This window comes from Pan paniscus, chromosome 8 (genome assembly GCF_029289425.2).
Source record: "Pan paniscus chromosome 8, NHGRI_mPanPan1-v2.0_pri, whole genome shotgun sequence".
NCBI lineage: Eukaryota > Metazoa > Chordata > Mammalia > Primates > Hominidae > Pan > Pan paniscus.
In genome coordinates, this window is record NC_073257.2 from 146,258,711 (window position 1) to 146,279,601 (window position 20,891).

Below are 20,891 nucleotides of genomic sequence, written 5' to 3' on the forward strand. Positions count from 1 at the left end.
TCCCCCTACCCAGAAGCTGCTCCCTAGAGAGGCAATATGGCATACAGGGCAGAAAGATTGGCTGACAGAATCAGGCAAATCTGTATCTAGATTCTGAAGTGGCTAAACGTGTCCTTTTATTTTGAGGATGAAATGTAAGCAGCAATAAGATCTATCCAATATAAAATATCTTTCTGAAAGCTAACAACAAACCCTGTACTATTTTAGACAGTAGAGTTTATCTGTTCATTCTCTATCACAAAAAAAATCATGAGCCCATAATAATTTTCTTTGGGAAGATGTTTGGTTTGATAGTAACAAGATTTAAAAATTGATGTATCTATTCATTTTGTGCTTTTCCTTTTTTTTTCAAGAAAGTTTCGAGTAGATCAGAAATTTACATTTCAATTATGCACAAGGAACTTCAGTGTTTTTGTTAATACTGGATAAGAATCCATAAAAGAATCTTTCTTAGTAATCATAATAAACATAAAGATCATCAGAGCTAATATTTACTGATATTTAATTAATTTATTTACTCTGAGCTATGGCACTCTGCTAACACTTTACATTTTCTCCTTTAATTTTTACAACAACCCTGTAGAGTAGGTGATATAATCCTATTTATTTTACAAATGGAAAAATTGTGGTTTGGATAAAATAACTGTCTGAAGCAGCATGTAATATGAGTTCCTAACCACTATTTAGAGGTTAGGAGAAGCTTTTCATATGGGGTAAATGTCTAAGTTGAGATCTAAAACAAGATTTAGTTGAATGAGAAAACAGAAAACAAAACTATGTGGTAAAAGCCCTCAAATACAAGAGGAACTGCACACGTGAAGAATGGAAACCCTATCTACATCCTGTGGTTACAAAGGAGATGAGAGGATATACTGAAGCAGTAAAAACAAGTCACGTCAAGCTGGTTGTTCTAAGACACATGAAGGAGCTTAGACATTATCCTGAAGGCCACAAGGAGCCACTGAAATTCTTATGCTAAAGAGCAAACGATTGTAATTTACATTTAATTTATGTTTCAGGTTGCATCATAAAGAAAGGATTGGAAAAGAGAAAAAAGAAGACAAGAAACTCAAACTTATTTAAAAGGCAATAGCCTAGCTATCAGGTGAAATTGGTAGGATTCTAGAGATTTTAGGATTGTAGAATCTGTAGGAACTGATGGTTTATTTGTTGTATGGTATAGGACAGGAGAGGTTAAGTCCTGTGTTGAGGATTCAGTCGTGAACCTCAGTGAAGACATCAGTGCCATTTACTGAGCTACAGAACGTGGGAGCCAGAGCAGAGACAAAGATTAGCATAGAAAGCCATTTTTGTAGAAGATGAGTTTGAACTTCCATTGAAATATCCTGAAGGAGAAATATAATAGTTGGGTGTATAAATCTGCCGTTTAAGAGAGAGATAAAGGTTGCAGTTTAAGAGAGATATAGGCTGAAGTGTTCATTTTGGGAGCCATCAGTAAATAAAAGGACTTGAAATTGGAGTAGCGGGAATCAGATCACATGGACTGAGATTATTCCATGAGAGGAGAAACGCCTGAGAACAAAATGGAAGAGACCAGCAGCCCCAAAGACGGAACACTGAAGCATCAGAGAAGCCAAGGGAAGAAAATGTTTCAAGGAAGATGATAATAAGAAACTAAGTATGATACTGACATGAGTATCTATTAATGATATTAGTAAGAGCAATTTCAGCAGAACTGAGGGGATAATTCAGAGTGCAGTGGGTTCTAGAAAGAATGAGGCATAGAAAGTCTGGTTGAGGAATTTTTGTGGCCCTAAGACCCTAAAGAATAAAGGTGCCACTACCAAAATACCTTGCAACTCTGGCTTGCTGGAGACTGTTGTTATTATCTTGTTCATCAGTTTGCTTATTTGTCTGAAATTTCAATAGGTTTTGGGGGAACAGGTGGTGTCTGGTTACATGAATAAGTTCTTCAGTGATGAAATCTGAGATTCTGTTGCACCCATCACCTGAGCAGTGTACACATTACCCATTGTGTACTCTTTTACCCTCTCCTCCCTCCCACCCTTTGAGTCCCCAAAGTTCATTGTATCATTTTATCCCTTTGCATCCTCATAGCTTAGCTTCCATTTATGAGTGAGAACATACGACGTTTGGTTTTCCATTCTTGAGTTACTTCACTTCGAATAATGGTCTCCACCTCCATCCAGGTTGCTGTGAATGTCATTAATTCATTCCTTTTTATGGCTGAGTAGTATTCTATGGTACATATATACCACATTTTCTTTATCTGCTTGTTGATTAATGGGCATTTACTTTTCAAGGCCGGCTAGGTGCCTGGAACTTCCCTTGAAGGGACTCAAGATTTTTTAAAAATTGCCATGTTTCAGCGGCCCAGAAGAAGCTAAGAGGGGCCCCTACTCCGTCTGAAGCTTTTATCTTTTATTTTTGTAATTTTTTGAATTCTTGCCTTGGCACCTTAAACATTTATTTTGGCATTCAGATAAAGAGGGCCAGAGTACAATTGCAAATAATGACCTAAAAAACATGGCTATCAGGAGGGGAGAAATAGTGAGCAGAGCAGAAGGTGCTGCCAAAGAAGAGGGCTTTTTGTGTTTTTTGTTAATTTTTGTGATAGGAGAGAAGTGAACACGCTTAGATTTCATAAAAGGTTGTGATATATAAAAAGAAATTACAAACAAAGAGGAGAGAGAACAAAATGATAAACCCAGCAAGTATCTAAACATGGAAGAAGGAATTGGACACAGAACACAACTGGTTGGATTACTCTTGGGCAAGAGACAAGTTATTTTCTTTATTTGAACAGAAAGAAATGAGGAAATCATAGAGGAGAGTGGAGGTTTGGGGATTTTAAAGTTTACTGATTTCTTATCATATGGCATTTATTTTACCTACATGATAGGAGGCTGCTGAAAGTAAAAAGAAGAGATGGAGTAGAATGCTTAAGAATTGTTCAGGAAAAACTACAATAGTTGTGAAGAATGGCTGAAGTTACTGACTAGGAGAACACAGAGTATTACAGGTGGCTGTGAGGGCTCAACTGTATGGAAGAATATGGTTACATGGTGTGTATTTGTCAGGGCTCTCCAGAAAAATAGAACCAATAGGAGAGAGACAGATTTTAAGGAGTTGACTGAAGCAATTACAGAGACTCGCAAGTCCAAAATCTGCAGAGCCAATGTCCAGTTTGAATCCAAGGACTGGAAGCTGCTGTGGAACCAAGAAGAGCTGATGCCCCAGTGCAGGCCGTTTTAGGGCAAGAGGATCTCCCTCTTACTTGGAGGAGGGTCAGCCTTTTGCTCTCCTGTGGTCTTCAGCTCCTTGAATGAGGCCCACTCACATTATGAAGGGTACTCTGTTTTACTCAGTCTACTGATTTAAATGTTAATCTAGCAGGGCACGGTGGCTCATACTTGTATTCCCAGCACTTTGAGAGGCTGAGGCAGGAGGATCGCTTGAGCCTAGGGGTTTCAGATCAGCCTGGGCAACATATTGAGACCCCATCTGTACTGAAAATAAATATTAAAAAAAATTAGCCAGGTGTGGATGGCTTATCCCTGTCATCGCTGCTACTTGGGAGGCTGAGGCGGGAGGATCACTTAAGTCCTAAAAGTTGATACTTCAGTGAGCTGAGATTGCACCACTGCACTGCAGACTGGGTGACAGAGCAAGACCCTGACTCAAATTAATAAATAAATAAATGTTAATCTCATGCAAAAACTCCCTCATGGAAACACCTAGAATAATGTTTTATCAAATATATAACTCATGACCCAGTCAAGTTGACACATAAAATTAACCATCATAAGGTGGTACAAATATTTCCTTTCTGGAAATGTTTTGGAATGTGATATGTAAATGTATGTAAAAACTGTCATAATTTTCTATCCCATTATGTGTTCACTTATTGTTGTTCTGCTAAATGAAAACAGATGAACTCAATCATAGGGCATCTCATTTATTTGAAAATCTTGCTTGTCTGCTTTGAATAATTCAGGAATTTCATATGGTTCATCATCCTTTCATTATCACTGACACTCTTCTGCGGTTCCTCTTTTAGATCTAAGCATGATTCTCAAGAGAGAAGCTGAAGGAAAGAGTAACTGAGTTGGTGTACATTAACTTATTTTTGTGAAAACCAAAAGCTGGCAGATTGTCAAATACTGCCTATATTTTGATTATTAAAGAATTCTGAACAAATCAGGACATGAGGCTCTTTTATCTTACAAACTTAAAGTAAACATAAGTTTGATTTTGCAGTCAACTTCTGTTTTCCAGAATTGATTTGATCATATTTATGTCATGTCCATATTACTTTTATGAGGGTACCTTATAAGGGTCCTACTTCACTTTTCTATATGCTTTAATGTAGATTTGACTTTGCAATTCTTTTTGAGGAATTGAATATATTGCATCAAAAAATGGTCTATGTCCCCCAATTTCAGTTATTTGGGCTTAAAATTTTTATTATAAGTCATAAAGAAATTTGTTTTCTTTCCTCCCCCCAAAAAACAATGAAAGGTATGGAAATGACCTGTGTTGGATAAGCATAGATTCTTCAAGAATGACATTTGTAATCTGCAACAGAAAATATCTAGTTCTAGAAAATGATATTCTGTTAAGTATAGTAAATTCCATCAACCAACCATACAGAATCATTTCAAATAGTCATTCAGCAACATCCCCAAAATAACTGCTAGTACAAATGGTATTAATTTCTTATTCATAAAGACCATGAATGTACTTTTTAAGTAAATCAAGTTAGTGTTGAGTTGCCTACTAGTTAATTCCACATAAATATAAATATAAGCACTTACTCTGTGCCAGGCACTCAGGATGCAAGGCAAATGTGCCTGAAATTGTCCCTGCCCACACATAAAATATAAATTGCAGGACATGCTTTGGCTCTTTTGCTGAGAGCCATCTGTTTGGTTTTCTGGCATAGTCTGGGCACTGGTTCTTCCTTCATTCATTGCTGCTGTTGCTCTGTTTGCTGTTTCCTCAATTCCAAGGGAAATGTTTCTTGAGAGCTATGTTCAAATATTAAAAATTGAGTGTATTTTTTAATAGGAAAAATCAGTTTACATTTATTGAAGTGGATCTGTGCTATCACATATGAAGATATAGGTAGTATACACACTATGAGAAAATGTCAGAGAAGCATTTTTGTTGTTTTTTGTTTGTACTTTTTGACCTTGACATATGAGATAGTTTGATTTTTTAAAAATCACCATTGCTATATGTTAAATAATGCCTTTAAGGTTAAATGATAGAAGAGTTACAAGAACTTAAAGGCAAAACAATTTAAGTTGCAAACAGCAAGACAGAAACAGAAGTAAATCCTTCCCTACAGGGAAGTAAGCTGATTAAAGATGATTACTAGATGCAAACAGGGAGCAAAAATGCATAGATTATATAAGGTCATAGCAGAAACTGTAAGCAGCAAGTCAGCAGTCCAGCCAATATGTAGTCCTTAGAGGTGCAGACCCATGTTTAAAGATCCACATTTGAATTATTGGGTCCACCCCTCTAGTTATTTAAGTTATAATATCCTCGTGTCATGCATACATATTACGTGACAAATCCAAACAATAAAAACACATTCAAAATACACTAGGTGGATTTTGTCGCAGACTTTTAGGCATTTCAAAACTGAGATACAGTTTAGGTTTTTACATCTGGCAATTCAGTCACTTGTCAAACTATTCCATAAGGTCCATAATCTCTATACTATAAAAATCTTAAAAGTTAAGCAGATCCTTAATTTTTAAAAATACAGTCTAAGCATAAATTTGTCACACTGAATAGAACAAAGTAAAAACTACAGGGAAGGAAACAGAGGAAGTTAATATGAAATGAAGTCTAAATTGAAAGTCTTTTCTGTGAGTTTAAAAATAGGCATTTCCCTGCCAATGAAAGAGAACACATGTGAATATTCATTTAGGACTATACAGTCTAGTTTGCTTCCTCAAGTAAGTGAACTAACAGTTATAATTTGCACAGTTACCAACTTAAAATTTTCACTTTCATCTTACATTTGAAAATTTAAAGAATTTCAATTACCCATACTAATCAAGCTGTGGAGTAATGTGTACAAAACTCATAGTCTAAAAAGGAAGTTTCAGTGGTAGATTTAGTTTGAATGAGGTATTTTTCCCAAGAAACTTTACTTCTGTTTTCCAATAAATAATTATTAGGAAGCATTTATGGTGAGCTCACAGCAGGGCTAGTCTGTAGCAGAGAAATGTATATATTATGATTCTCCCCAAAGCATGCTTATAATCTGATTGAAGAAATGATTTGCACAAATATGTAACAAATTCCCACGGATCATCCTGCATACTCAGCTAGCATGCCACCTCCTCCAGTAAGCCTTCCTGGACCTACCAGACAGAGCCAACATCTCCCTCTGTGGGTGGCCCATCACAGGATTTACACTCATGTGCTGTAATTACAGACTCATTTGCTATCCCTTTCCTGATTGGACCCAGAGCTATGTCCAACCATTTAGCATGAGGAAGTGTAATGTACGAATTTAGTAAAATGGGTGAAGTAGAAAGTACATCTATTCTCCTTCCAACCTCAAACAGAGGACTAAGAATTACAATGCTCTCTGAAGCTAATATCTGGTGGTCAGATACTCAGTAGTCCACATTGTGTCTACTTCATTAGAAGCAATCGAACCTGAGACATCTGCTTTAACTCGTACTCTCGGCAACACCCATCGTATGACCTCCTTCTTTCACTCCTTCATACGTAATCTATTCCTGAGTACAATTTATTTCATTCTAACGCTCTCTCCAATATTCAATTTATCCTATCAGCTGTACCATTCTAGTTCAAACTATTATCTCTTATTTGGACAAAATAAACCTTTCCCCAGTTTTTCTTTTACCCCTTTCATGCTTCTCTCTTCACTGAAACCAATGTGATATTTTGAAGATTCAGATCAGATCAGAGTAATTCCCCTTCAGTGGCTTCTCACTGCTGGGAGAAGACCATGATCTTTGATGTCACTTGTAACGTGATACATGAATCTGCCCTGCTAGTCTCCCCAATTGCAAATCCTACCAATTTCCTCTTTGCTTCATGCACTGAGTTATACATGTACTCTCTCAGTTCTTGCACCATGCTAAGCTTTATATCTAATTTAGGGCCTTTATATCTGCATTTCTCTCTCCTTTTAGTCCTCTTCTTCTCTGCATCACTACAACTGCCTAGCTCACTCCATTAATCCTTCAGACAACAGCCCAATATTCTTCCAGGAGAGCTTTCTCTGTCCTCCTGATTAAGTCTGATCTCTCTACTCATTCAACACTCGTATGTTTCCTTTAATAACACTCACTGAAACCTGTAACCATATACTCAGATATGTGATTATCTCATTAATCTTTCTCACCCCTACTATATTAAAAGCACCACAGAGATTAGGGCTGTTTTGATAGACATATTCCTAATGACTATTGTAGGGCCTACCATATAGTAGGTCCTCCAACAATCCTTCTTGAAAAAATTAATGAATTTAACATTCCAACAAAAACCATATTGAAGAATGATGAGTAAAACAAGAGGAATATGAGCTGTTAGTAAGAACAAGGACAAGGGGAAAGAAGTTACTAGATCATCATGCTGAAAACTGAAAGTGGGGAGGGAGAGCTGGATTTAGAGTTTAAATATAGGTTAGACAATCTGGAATTTAATTCAGAAATAGAGAGACCTTAGTAGATTCATTAAGAATTCCCCATGTGATTTCCTTTCCCCCAAGCATCTTTGATTTATGAAAGATAAACAAAATTGACAAATTTTTAGCTGCGCTATTTAAGAAAAAAAGACATAAGATTCAAATAAATAAAATGAAACTCACGCCTGTAATCTTAACAGTTTGAGAGGCTGAGGCAGGAGGATTGCTTGAAGCCAGAAGTTGAAGACCAGTCTGGTCAACATGGCAAAGATCCATTTCTCAAATAAATAAAATTGTAAATGAAAGAGGAGACATTACAGCTGATGCCACAGGAATAAGAAAAATCATAATAAACTACTATGAACAATTATACACAAACAAATTGAATAACCTGGAAGAAACTGATAAATTCCTAGAAACATAAAACATACCAAGACTTTATTATGAAGTACTACAAAGTCTGAACAGAGCTGTATAGAGATGATGTCAGTAAGCAAAATCCACCCCCCCCAAAAAAAAGCCCAGGACTTGATGGCTTCATGGGTAACTTCTGTCCAACATGTGAAGAAGAATGAACATCAATCACTTTCAAACTTTTCCAAAACTATTGAAGAGGAAGAAACACTTTTAAATTAATTTTATGAAGCGAGCATAACCCAGATAACAGCCAGACAAAGATGCCACAAGAGGCCAGGCGCGGTGGCTCACGCCTGTAATCCCAGCACTTTGGGAGGCCAAGGTGGGCGGATCACGTGGTCAGGAGATGGAGACCATCCTGGCTAACACGGTGAAACCCCATCTCCACTAAAAATACAAAAAAATTAGTCGGGCATGGTGGTGGGGCCTTTAGTCCCAGCTACTCGGGAGGCTGAGGCAGGAGAATGGCATGAACCCAGGAGGCGGAGCTTGCAGTGAGCGAAGATCGTGCCACTACACTCCAGCCTGGGCGACACAGCGAGACTCCGTCTCAAAAAAAAACAAAAAACAAAAAACAAAACAAAACACAGGAGAACTACAGGCCAATATTATTGATAAATATAGATGCAAAAAATCCTCAATAAAATACAAGCAAACCAACACATTACAAGGACCATACACTATGACCAAGTCAGATTTATCCCTGGAATAAAAGGATGGGTAATCTAAAAATCAATTAATGTGATACACTAATTGATGAAAAAAATTACTTCAACAGGCACAGTAAAAGCATGTGATAAAAGTAAACATCTTTTTATAAATAAAAACTCTGATAAAAATAGAAATAGAAGCAAAGTAGCTCAACATAATAAAAAACATGTGAAAAGCCTAGTTGTTAAATCAATGGTAAAAACTGAAAACTTTTCTCTAAGATTAGGAACAAGGCATGGATGCCCTCTGTCCTCAATTCTATTTAACATAGTACTGGAAGTGTTTGCAAAATTAGTTAGGCAAAAAAAAAAAAAGGCATCCAAACTGGAAAAGAAGGAAATTGTTTCTGTTTCCAGAGGACATGATCTTATATATAGAAAACCCTAAAGACTCTATTAAAAAACTGTTAGAACTAATAATGAATCAGTGAAGTTACAAAAATCAATTACATTTCCATATACTAAAAACATACTCTCTGAAAAAAATTAGGAAAATCTCACATACAATAGAATGAAATAATAAAATAATTAGGAATAAAAGAAGGGGAAGGTTTATACACTGAAAACTGCAAAACTTTAATGAAATACATTGAGATGCAAACAAATGAAAAGACATTTGTATTTATGGATTGGAAGACATACTATTTTTATGATATCCATATTCCCAAAAAGACTTGCAGATGTAACGCAATCCCTATTAAAATTCTGATGTCATTTTTCATAGAAATAGAAAAGAGTACTATCTAAAATACATATGGAGTCATAAAAGACCTTGAATAGACAAATCAATCTTGAGAAAGAACAAAGCTGAAAGCATACTTCCTGATTTCAAAAAGTATAACCAAGTTACAGTAATTTAAACAGTGTGGTACTAGCATAAAAACATATGTAGACCAATGGAACAAAATTGAGAGCCCAGAAATAAATTCACACATATAAATAGTGAACTAATCTTAGACAACGTTAGGGTTGCAAAGAATACACAATGGGGATAGCATAGTCTTTCAGCAGAGATGTTGAGAAACTAGATATCCACATGCAGATAAAGTTAAAGTAATTTGAACAGTATGGTACTGGCATAAAAACATATATAGACCAATGGAACAAACTTGAGAGCCCAGAAATAAATTCACACACAAAAATGGTCAACTAAACTTAGACAAGATTACAAAGAATACACAAGGGGGACAGGGTAGTCTTTCAGAAAAGATGTTGAGAAACTAGATATCCACATGCAGATGAACACAGTTGGACCCTTATCTTATACCATACATGAAAATCAACTCAAAATGGATTTAAGGCTTAAGTGTAAGACCAGAAACTATAAAATCCCTGGAAGAAAACATCAGGGAAAAGCTTTAGGACTTTGGTTTTGTCAATGACTTCATGCCTATGACACCGGAAGCATAGGCAACAGAAGAAAAAAAAGATGAATGGGACTACATCAAATTAAAAACCTTCTGTACAATAAAGAAAACAATCCACAGAGTGAAAAAAACAATCCACAGACTGGGAGAACGTCTTTACAAACCATATATATGATAAACGGTTAATTTCCAAAATATATAAGGAAATCTTACAACTGAAAACCAAAAAAAAACCCTAATAACCAGATTTTAAAATGAGATGAGTTAAATAGACAGCTCTCTAAAGAAGTCATACAAATGACCACCAGGCATATGAAAAAGTGCTCAGTATTGCTAATCATCACAGAAATGTAATTCAAAAGTGTAATGAGATATTATCTCATACTTGTCTGGATGACATATCAAAAAAAAAAAGTCAAGCTTATTAGTGAGGATGTGGAGAAATTGGAAAACCTTGCACACTGTGGATAGGATTCAAAATGGTACAGCCACTGTGGAAAACAGTATGGAGGTTCCTCCAAAAATTAAAATAGAACCACCATATGATCCAGCAGTCCCACTCTCGACATTTATCCAAAAGAATTAAAATCAGGGTCTCAAAGAAACATTAGCACTCCTATGTTCATTGCAGCACTATTCACAGTAGCTAAGATGTAAAAAACCTGTAATCTTCGTCAAGAAACGAACAAAGTTTAACATGTACATACAATGAAATATTAGACTTAAAATAGGAAAATCTGTCACTTGCAACAACATTGATGAACCAGGAGGAGGACATTATGCTAAGCGAAATAAGCTAGTTACAGAAATACAAGTGCTTCATGATTCTACATACATGAGGTATCTAAAACAGTTAAACCTATAGAACCAAATTGCAGAATTGGGGTTGCCAGGGGTTGGGAAGAGGAAGAAATGGGAGCTGTGAATCAACAAGCGTGAAGTTTTGGTTATGCAGGATGAGTAAGTTCTAGAGATCTGCTATAATCCTAGTGTCTGTATTTATTTATTTATTTTGAGACGAAGTTTCACTCGTTACCAAGGCTGGCATGCAATGGCATGATCTTGGCTCACTGCAGCCTCTGCCTACCGGGTTCAAGCGATTCTCCTGCTTCAGCATCGTGAGTAGCTGGAATTCCAGGCACCTCCCACCATGCTCGGCTAATTTTATATATATATATATATATATATATATATATATATATATATATATATATATTTTTTTTTTTTTTTTTAGTAGAGACAGGGTTTCACCATGTTGGCCAGGCTGGTCTCGAACTTCTAACTGCAGGTGATCCACCTGCCTCGGCCTGCCAAAGTGCTGGGATTGCAGGCGTTAGCTATGGTGCCCATCTGAGCCTATGTTTCATAATGTGGTATTGTACACTTAAAAATTTGTTATGAGGGTAGTTCTTATGTTAAGTGTTCTTTCTATTAAAAAAAAAAAACAAAATTTTACAAATGAAGATGTCTTCTGTTACCCCCAAATAACTGATTGGGCATACATAGGCCTCAGAGTCTTCATTATAAACTTTGCATAAAGAATGAAGAGGACAGAAGATGAATACTACACGTGTGATAACATTGTATGGTCATGTGAAAAAGGTACTAAAATGGAACAGCTAAGTGTGAGATTCAACCTTATAACTAATATCTGTTCCCCTTTTGCTAATAGATATTTGTGTAAACAAGATAAAGTGAAAACGAATGGCTGGAATGTAGTAAATTACCTAAACACGTGTTTTGGTGCAAGGAATGTTGTCAGGAGGAGAAAAGGCTGATTAAATAAGAGAAGTTTTCATAACAGACATGGGTCCTAATTAGAGAGTTGGGATCTTCCATGTGTCAGAAATAGCTGGGAGAAAGACTTTCATAAAAAAGCATGAGATAAATAGCTTTCTTATTCTTAGAAGATTAGAGAATTAGAAAATTACAAGCATCTTGGTTACCTCCATTGACATTTGCCACATAGACCCAGCCAGACACAGAGTTTCAGGGTTAACAACTGGATATTACCAAAAGAAGTGGATCTTTTGAAACTTAATAATTTCCCTAAAATGTAAATGGAAGAAATGCTGGCAGTGAAGCAGTAAATAAAGGAAGAAGGGACCGTTTGGAAAGAGTATTTTCTATGTGGTTTTCAGAATTCATTGACTAGGGTTTATCTTGTATTTCAGGGCTTATCTTGTATTTCAGGGCTTAAATTTTAATTTTTCTATTTTTGTATTTTTCTATGAATGATGAATTATAATAGTGATTGATTTCTCCATTGCATTTCTCCACTTACAATCGATATTTGTTTTAACTTGGTTTTTTTTGTTGTTTTCGCAGATTGCCTATTTTACTTCTCACTATTGATTTATGTTGCCAAAACAAAGAGGTCAGTAATTTGTGGCCAAATTCTTCTTTTACTATTATAAATTTGAAAATTCCAAAAATGAAGCAAAAGCAGCATTTTGTCAGCTTTCTGGCAGAGATTCTCCTGCTAGACAATCATTTGTGTTGTTTCTGAAAAAGGAGAGCTAAGAATCTTACTAATTTGCACTATGTTACAATCTTTATTGCCAACTCCAATGTGTTAGAATTTCAACAGTTGAATTTTTTTCTGAAACGTCAGTATTCCGTGTGCATGTGGCTTTACAAAAAAGCATCAATCACCTCATTCAACACTGTAAACATTCATCAGATTAGCTGCTTTCTTCCTAAGCCAAATATATTGGTTCTGAAATTCAGGTAGGATCAGTGTGGCTTGAATAGCCAAATTATGGATATTGGTAGCTGTGTGTTGAATGAATCTTTTCCTCTTTTCTCTTGTCCCCTCATTTCCAAAATGCTTTCCATTTCATCTTTTTCCCACCTAAGCATAATTCCCTATTGGTGTTAGTTAGAATTTGGAAAACAGGAGCTCAAAATATCCTTTGCCAGCCCTACTACAATTTGGGGAAGTAATTTGGCATGCTTGACCTGGTATCTTAACATCCTTTACAACTTAACCTATGAAGGGAAAACATTAGGCTACCTACTAGATTAATCCTCCGTAGTAATCCTGCAGCAACAATTTCTGGCACTTTATAATAATACACTTCTCCATTCTCTGTATAACTTACTTCACTCTTTTGGTGCTGGTAGGATCAGACCTCAATATGGTGAATAGGATGGGTTCATAGGCAAACACAGGTCGGAGACAAGGATGTTGAATCTGTTTCCTGCTGTGCTGTCCTGACCAAGCTTCTTTCTGCAGTGGTTTCTTCTGCTGACCTTTCTATTTGCATACTTCCAACATTCCAAATAATGAAATGATGTCATTGCATTGCATTGTCTGTATGGAAGAAATGCAAGAGTGTACTTAGAAGGCACAGCATAGATTCATGTTTGTGGAGTACAGCCAAATTTTAAAACTATTTTTAAAGAGTCATCACGTTTTATTTTATATAACTTCAAAGTGTTGTTTCTGTATGCTGACTGAATATTGAATTCTAAAACTTCAGCTATTGTCTTCAGTAGGATAGAAAAGATTAATTGTTTCTTGGGATTTGCTGTTCTTTTTGCCAAGCTTAGTGCAAATTTGGGGATGATGGTATTACATTAAGCTTTCTAAGATACAAAGACACACCTGGAGATTTCCAAACATGACAATGTCCTTCTATTTGCTCTGAGAAAGATAGATTTATATTTCCAAATGGGGGTTTATATCAAACATCATAAGTAGAAAATTTCTAATGAAACAACAGATATTTTATTAAATAAGGTAATAGTGTATGCATAATACCTACCACCTAATAGAAACCTTTTAGGAAATTCAATCAAACATTTTTGTTTTCTAATCTAAGCTAGCAATTATAGAATAAAATTTCAGAAAAAAATTGAGAACATGCCTTTTCCATTTTAGAAAGATCGAAAAAGTACAGCATTTCCAATTGCCTGCTATGAGATTTTGTATTTGTAATGGACTTTTGGAAATATTTTATTTCCTATTTAAATATTAATTAGTTATGAAATATTAATTACATAATGAAATTTCATAAAAGTTTAAGAAATTGATAATCATTAATTATAATATTCCTCTGGAATATTATGAAACTTACTCTATACTCAGAAAATTTAAGTGGCAGAAGTTGTCACAATCTACTTTTCTGCTCAAGCAGCTGTACTTTCAATAATTTTATTTTAGAGTTGAAAGAAGACTTTACAGGATCATTTTCCTTGGCTGTTTCACTTCTATCAAGTTAATATTTTGGTGACTAAATGGATTTCAAGCACTTTTTTCAAAGTCATAGAATTTGCTTCCATGTTGAAGCAATTTCACATCCCAGAAAATTGGCTGAAATAGAAAATTTTATCTTTGTTAGCAATAAATCAACAAATTCAATTAGGGAAATATGTAACTCCAAAAATGTGACAGCACACTATAGTTGGCTTACAGTTTTTTATAGGATCAGCAACTTAGGGTAGTACAAATAAAATGTGCTCAAATACATTGTTTTTTAAATAGGCCATAAAATACCATTATTCAATCAGCAGAAAAAAATTGTCAAGGGTATAAATTGTTATGTGGGCCCTGAAGGTTTAATCTAAGCCTGAATCTTGGTTGGCAGTGCACCTGACAGCTTACCCGGAAGCCTAGAAGGATGAGCTCTCCAAGGACCACAGGTGGAGAAGAACAACTCTCACCCAAAGTTAATTGCACTGACCTGCCCTTGCATTTGAATAATACAAAGCAGATTATGAGTTCTACAAAATGGACATTGGTTTTATCGTTAGTAAAATATTTTTATCTGAATTTTCTCAAGTTAATATATAATTTTATAAGATATGGTGACATATGGTACAACTATTAGAAAAGGTTTGTCTTTTGGAATTTTCACAATTCTATTTTTATAATATTTCCTTGAAGTGAGATATAGTTTTAGCACTGGGCAATGTTGGTATACAGCATATATATATATATACACACACACACACACACACACACATACGCATACATACACACACACACAATGGTTCTTCACTACCTTGTGTGTGTGTATGTATATAAAACATATACATGAAACACATTGCTATATATGTGCTATATATATGAGAAACACACATATACACATATGAAACATATATGAAAAACACATTGCTAATATAAAATACAATGGCTGAGGAAAAAACTTGGTTAATTGATTTTAATTTTTAACACAGTTTCATTAAATAATAGGTTAGCATTCTTAGAGGAACCATTTGTCTGTAAAAATCATTAAAAATATTTGACCCTGTTAAGACGTTATGTTACTTTAATACATATTATTATAATTTTTAATCCATGGTTACTATGACACACTTCTGTGAATATTGATCATTTGAAAGCAGCATAAGTGTTTCATTTTTACAGCTTAAATTTGCTGAACACAAATGTGAAGGGGGAGCCCTGATAGTGTATCTTTGTCTCTCTCTTCTGGGATTATCTCTATTCAGTTTATTAGTCCAAGTAAGGGAGATTATTTTGAACACTGTGTCTAAAGAAGTCACAGTTTGCAGGTGACAGGGACAGTTTCATACACAGGTGATCAATGGGGGAGTAGAAGGCCCCCAGTTTACTTATGTCCGTCCCACTGGCCATTTGAGAGTTCCCCAGTGTGCATATCTTTGGACATGAGATGGCAGATGTTACTAGGATGTTTGAGAATGATATTGGCAAATGGAGATCCAAAGGCAAATAATCAAGTTCATGTAGATCTAAGAAATATACAATATGAAGTATTAATATAAGAACAGTGCTATTAATATGAGCAAAATAGGAGAATTTGGAAGAGGGTAATTATTTCTCTCTCAATCTAGGAAAGCCTGCCCTACTCAAGAGAGAATGTGGTGCATGAATTCTAGGTAGCGTCAAAGGTAGAAATAGAAACAATGGCTGGAAATTATAACAAATTCATTATGAAGAAACGTATAGAGAAGACTTCATGATTTCAGTGGTCCAAAATGAAATGAGTTGCCACAGGGGATAATGATGCCTTTGTCAAAATGGAGAACTTATGCACAAGTTAAAACCACATGCTGGGGATAACAGAAAAAATAAAGCTAACCCTTACATGATGTTGTATATGTCAGGCCCTAAGGCCAGTGCTTAACATTATCATTGCCTTTAATGCTGACAACAATGTTAGATGATAAATTCTTCCATCACCCCATTTTAAAGATGAAGCTAAGAAAATTTTAAGTAAATCAAAGGTCATATAAGTAGTACTTGTGGAGTTGGGTTTTGAATTTATGTAGTTTGGCTCCAGAGTTCATTCTCTTAACTGTTAGACTACGTTCATTCTCAGAGTGGTTTGTTCCTATTGCTGATATTAATGTCGTATAAATATTCATATAGTAGGATAAGAAATGGGGGTCAAATTAGTATGGAAAGGAAAAGGAAGTCAGAAAAAGTGGAAGGTTGCTGCAGATACCACTCAAAATAACACCTCAAGTCAGATTTGGAAGACCCCCCCAAAGAAACTTCCATATATTTTAGGCTAATCACCATTTATAGATGGTAATCAAGAATGGAATATCAGCCTTCCTCAGATAGAAGATTGTGAAATAAAATCTAACAAAGTGAACTCCAAAGGAATCTATTTTCATCATTTCCTCAATACTCTGTAGTTTTCCACACCTTAAGTATAACTTTATATCCGCCATATTGGACCCTATTTTAATGTTCAAATCCTTGAGTGAGACTGATTTTTCTTACCTTACTCCTTCTTCCATATTCTCCATATACTTGTTACTTCCATTTAGCCTCAGTTCCCTTGCTTATGTTCTCTATGAGTATAAAATAACTTCCTTTCATTGAAATCCTACCTCCCCTACCAGGGCACGTTACCTTTGATCTCCTCTTGAAGGCTTTCTAAAGTTGCCCACACCGTTTTTTCCTCACTCTGCATTATGAGTATAAATATAGTCGGTAGATTTGGCATTTCTTAGTTCTATAATTCATTCTCTCCATGTACAGTGTAAGCTGTCATATATACTTTGACAGCTGTAATTCAGTACAAATATTTTTGCGACTGTGGGTAGCTGCTAGTTATTTATTCTAAATGTCTTTAATGGTCTGTTGCTGTAATTTCTAGAGAGGTTAATAGTGAATAGTGTTCCTCCTCTAACAAATTTCTGTTGGATCTTGAAAAATGTGAAAGAATACACTATCTGGTATTCTGGTTGCTTGCTTGCTGGCTCTCAGCTTCATTCAAACCCTTCTTTGCTTTTCTATGGCAGGGAGCTGGAAGAATGCCAAGCAGTTTTCCCAGGCTCCCTTGCTAACAAGTTTCCAGTAAGATTTGGCCAATGCGAAGCCCTTGCAGGACATTTTTTTTAAGGAGAAAGAAAGAATTATTTATTTTCTGTTTCTGTGGTGTCTCTGGTTGCAGTGATAACATGGGGAGGTGACTGTGGGCTCTGAGAGCAACTTCAGGTGACAGGGTCACCAACATGTCAGTAGGGGTTTCAGTAGCATCCATGGAATCCATGTTCCTTTGTTTCTGCAACATCATTAGCAGATCAGCTGGAGGGATGGCTGGTGTGTTTAGTCTTGAATTGAAAAGACAGCCCTGATAACTAGGTAACATTCCCTTCATTCCCTTCTCCCTTTCACTCTTCCAATATTCCTTTTCTTCTTCTTCTTTTTTTTTTTTGGTTGTTTGATTTTTGCCCTTCCAACAATTTTGTAGTAACCCTGCTTTTGGCCCCTCTTCTCTTGCAGTATCTGGAGTGGTTCCTGTTTTTATTACTTGACACTGACCAATTCTCTCTCTGGTGCTGGGATCATCTCTTCTACATCTTCTCTAACAAGTATCTATTCTCTACTAATATTCACCTATTGAGGTGAATGTTACACTCGTGACAGTACATCCTGTTTTTTCAAAAGCTTCCATTTAAAAAAGTTTTCTATTATATTAACTTTAACTCTTCTTCACTGTATTTTCCTTTCAATTCTATTAAGTGGTTTCAGAACAAACAACAAGTAATATACCCCTTGTCCATGACTGAATTCTGAGACTATTAGAGTTGGATCAAAGACACATAGATGCACTTAAAATTATTTACTCAAATACTGACAAACCATGTGAAGAATGCAGATTCAGATCTTTGACCAAATGGACATGCTGATATTTGACACATTATATGAAATTTATCCATTCAGTTACTGACTCAACAGATTCATTATTATTCATTTGTTAAATGTTTGTAAGTGTTTGGTAAACACTTCTGAAGCCCATCCTATAATCCAGGCAAATTTCCAGATACGTGGGTTGATACCAGTGAGCTAAATAGATTAGCTCCATAAAAAGCAGAAGAGGAGAGGCTGAGGTGAGCACATCTGAATTTTTTGTTCCAAATCCACCAGTTAGAGGAACCAGTCCTCCATTTCCAACAAGAGTGAACAGGAATCATGGAGAGAAACCAGAGGCTAGCGGAAGTCGAGGTGTGGGGGGCCTCTTTATGGAAACATGAAGCAGAGAGAATGAGGCTCCCTTTGGCTTAAACTAGGCATGGCCAATATTAAAATGCAAACATTGTAGGAGATGTAACAGAGCAACCTTATGTTTCATTTAGATATCAGGCTTATATTTCTATGAATAGCTTTTGTAAATGGGCATCAGTTAAAGACTCTGGAAACACTGGAGGTAGTGATTTTCAAAATCATTAACAGTTTGTCATGAATACTGGCCAGCCTGAGGGGACCCTGGCGGTAATTTTCCCTAAGGCCACACCAGTCTATCAGGTGAACCTTGTCATTGGACACGAAATAACTGAGGAGAGAAGCTCAAGGCAGTAAGTGATAAGGAGGAATTTGGAGTTACTAGAGATAGAGTCACTCATTTTTGTTTACTGACACCTGGCCCAAACACAACTCTGATTCTAATTTTAATAAATTATACAATCAAGAGTCACTTTCACTCTGAAATCTAAAAGATTGCATTCAACTTTTAAATTATTTGGGAACATAGTCACTTTCCCATACATTCCAGAAATAACTTTTTATTTGAAACTCTATTAAATGTGCATTTTGCTCCTTAACTGACTAGAGTTCTGAGTGGGCTTCTAGCTGTGCAAGTAATCTTTGATGCATATGCTTATTCTTATTTTAAATTATGTTATCATTTCATATTTTTATTCTTATTTTTATGTCTTATTTTATATTTATAAGTGTTATGGAAATATTTGATGCAATTCAAATAATCTTGACTTGTCATTATTGTCAGTACTAGTTCCTTGTAAGGCATTTTTTTTCGGAAGACTAATTTGTAAATATTGTAAAAATTTTAATAGCTTGAATCGTATATACAGCTAACTAAAAATTTGCATTAATGATTGATGGGGCTTATGTCATTAAATCAATGTATTGAGCTCCTTTTCTTTGCAGAGGCTTTAGACTTGAGAGGGTCCTGGAGTCTCCAGGAGTGAGGGTTTAACATGTAAGCCAGGAATATCCTTACAAAGATGTTCCCCTTTTTTCATATAAAAAAACTGAGTCCCAAAGAAATTCAGTACCCTACCTTAGGTCAGAGACCATGGAGGAGAGCTAGTATCTGAACCATGTCTTAGCCAGTTTGATGCTAGGATGGGATGGGGGTGAGAACTCAGGCCCTTGGCCCCTGTGATTCCAAGTATGGCCTGGGTGTGATGGCTAGCTGACTGGGGGTGGGATGGGATGGGGTGGCCGGGTTTAAAGGCCAGCATCTTCCTGCCTGCAAACCCCCATCCAGCCTTGATTCCAGGTCAGCAGGCTGGGGAGGATAGCCCTATACTGGACTACTTGGAGCTCCCAGGCACTGCTTGCGGCCAGCCCTGCCAAAGCGAATCACTTAATCTCCTGGAGCTGGAAACCCGGTTAGGCCCAAGTCTGGTCTGGAATGGAACAGGCACCCAGTCTGGGCCTCTTACTCCTCCATCAGGTAGAAAGAATTCAGTGGCTAACAGAGGAACTCTGTGTCTCATGCTCAGCACTGCACTTGGAACAGAAGACCCCCAAGACCCATGCCTGAATCATCTGTGTTCTCCATAGCCTCTGCCAAGCCAGGTCTGAACTAGGGCAAGGGCTCAGGTAAATTTGTGGCAGTGAGCTCTGGAAGGCCATAGGACCAAGGAAGGAATGTACCCAGTGAATCTGCCCTCTGCTACAGTCTCCTAAATGGAGTTAGGATATTGCTTTCACCAGGTGACAACCCCTAGAATTTTAATAGCTGCACCCAAGGAGCACCAATGAAGGGAAAGCAGGGATGGGCCAAGGTGATGGGGAGGGACAAGAGCTAATAGCCCCCACTAGCTTGGCTGTTCCTGGCAGGTAGTGCTCACCTAGTGCTGCCACCTGTACATAGGGTCTTGTTTCCCACTTTATGCAACTAATACCTAACAAAGAATCCTTTTAGCCTTCACTCTGCCCCACCAAATCCCTTAGCCCTAGTCTCTGGATTGCCTGTCTCAAGGCTCCAAAACCCACCTTATTCCTCCTGAGGTTCCTTGGAGTGCAGCTTGTAGGGATGTTGTCATGCAAGCTGCTCTGCTGGACATCAGTAGCCCTTCTTCAGGAGCCAGGCTTTGCGCTGCTGGTCAAAGTAGCCCTTGACCTGCAGGGTACCTGTCAACTCTTTGGCCTGGGTAATGCATGTCTTTGCCAGCAGTGGACTCAGAAAATCTTCCACATTCTTCTGCGGGGCCCAAATATGGTCCTCCGCGTTCCCGACCGGTTGTAGACAGGGATGTTGT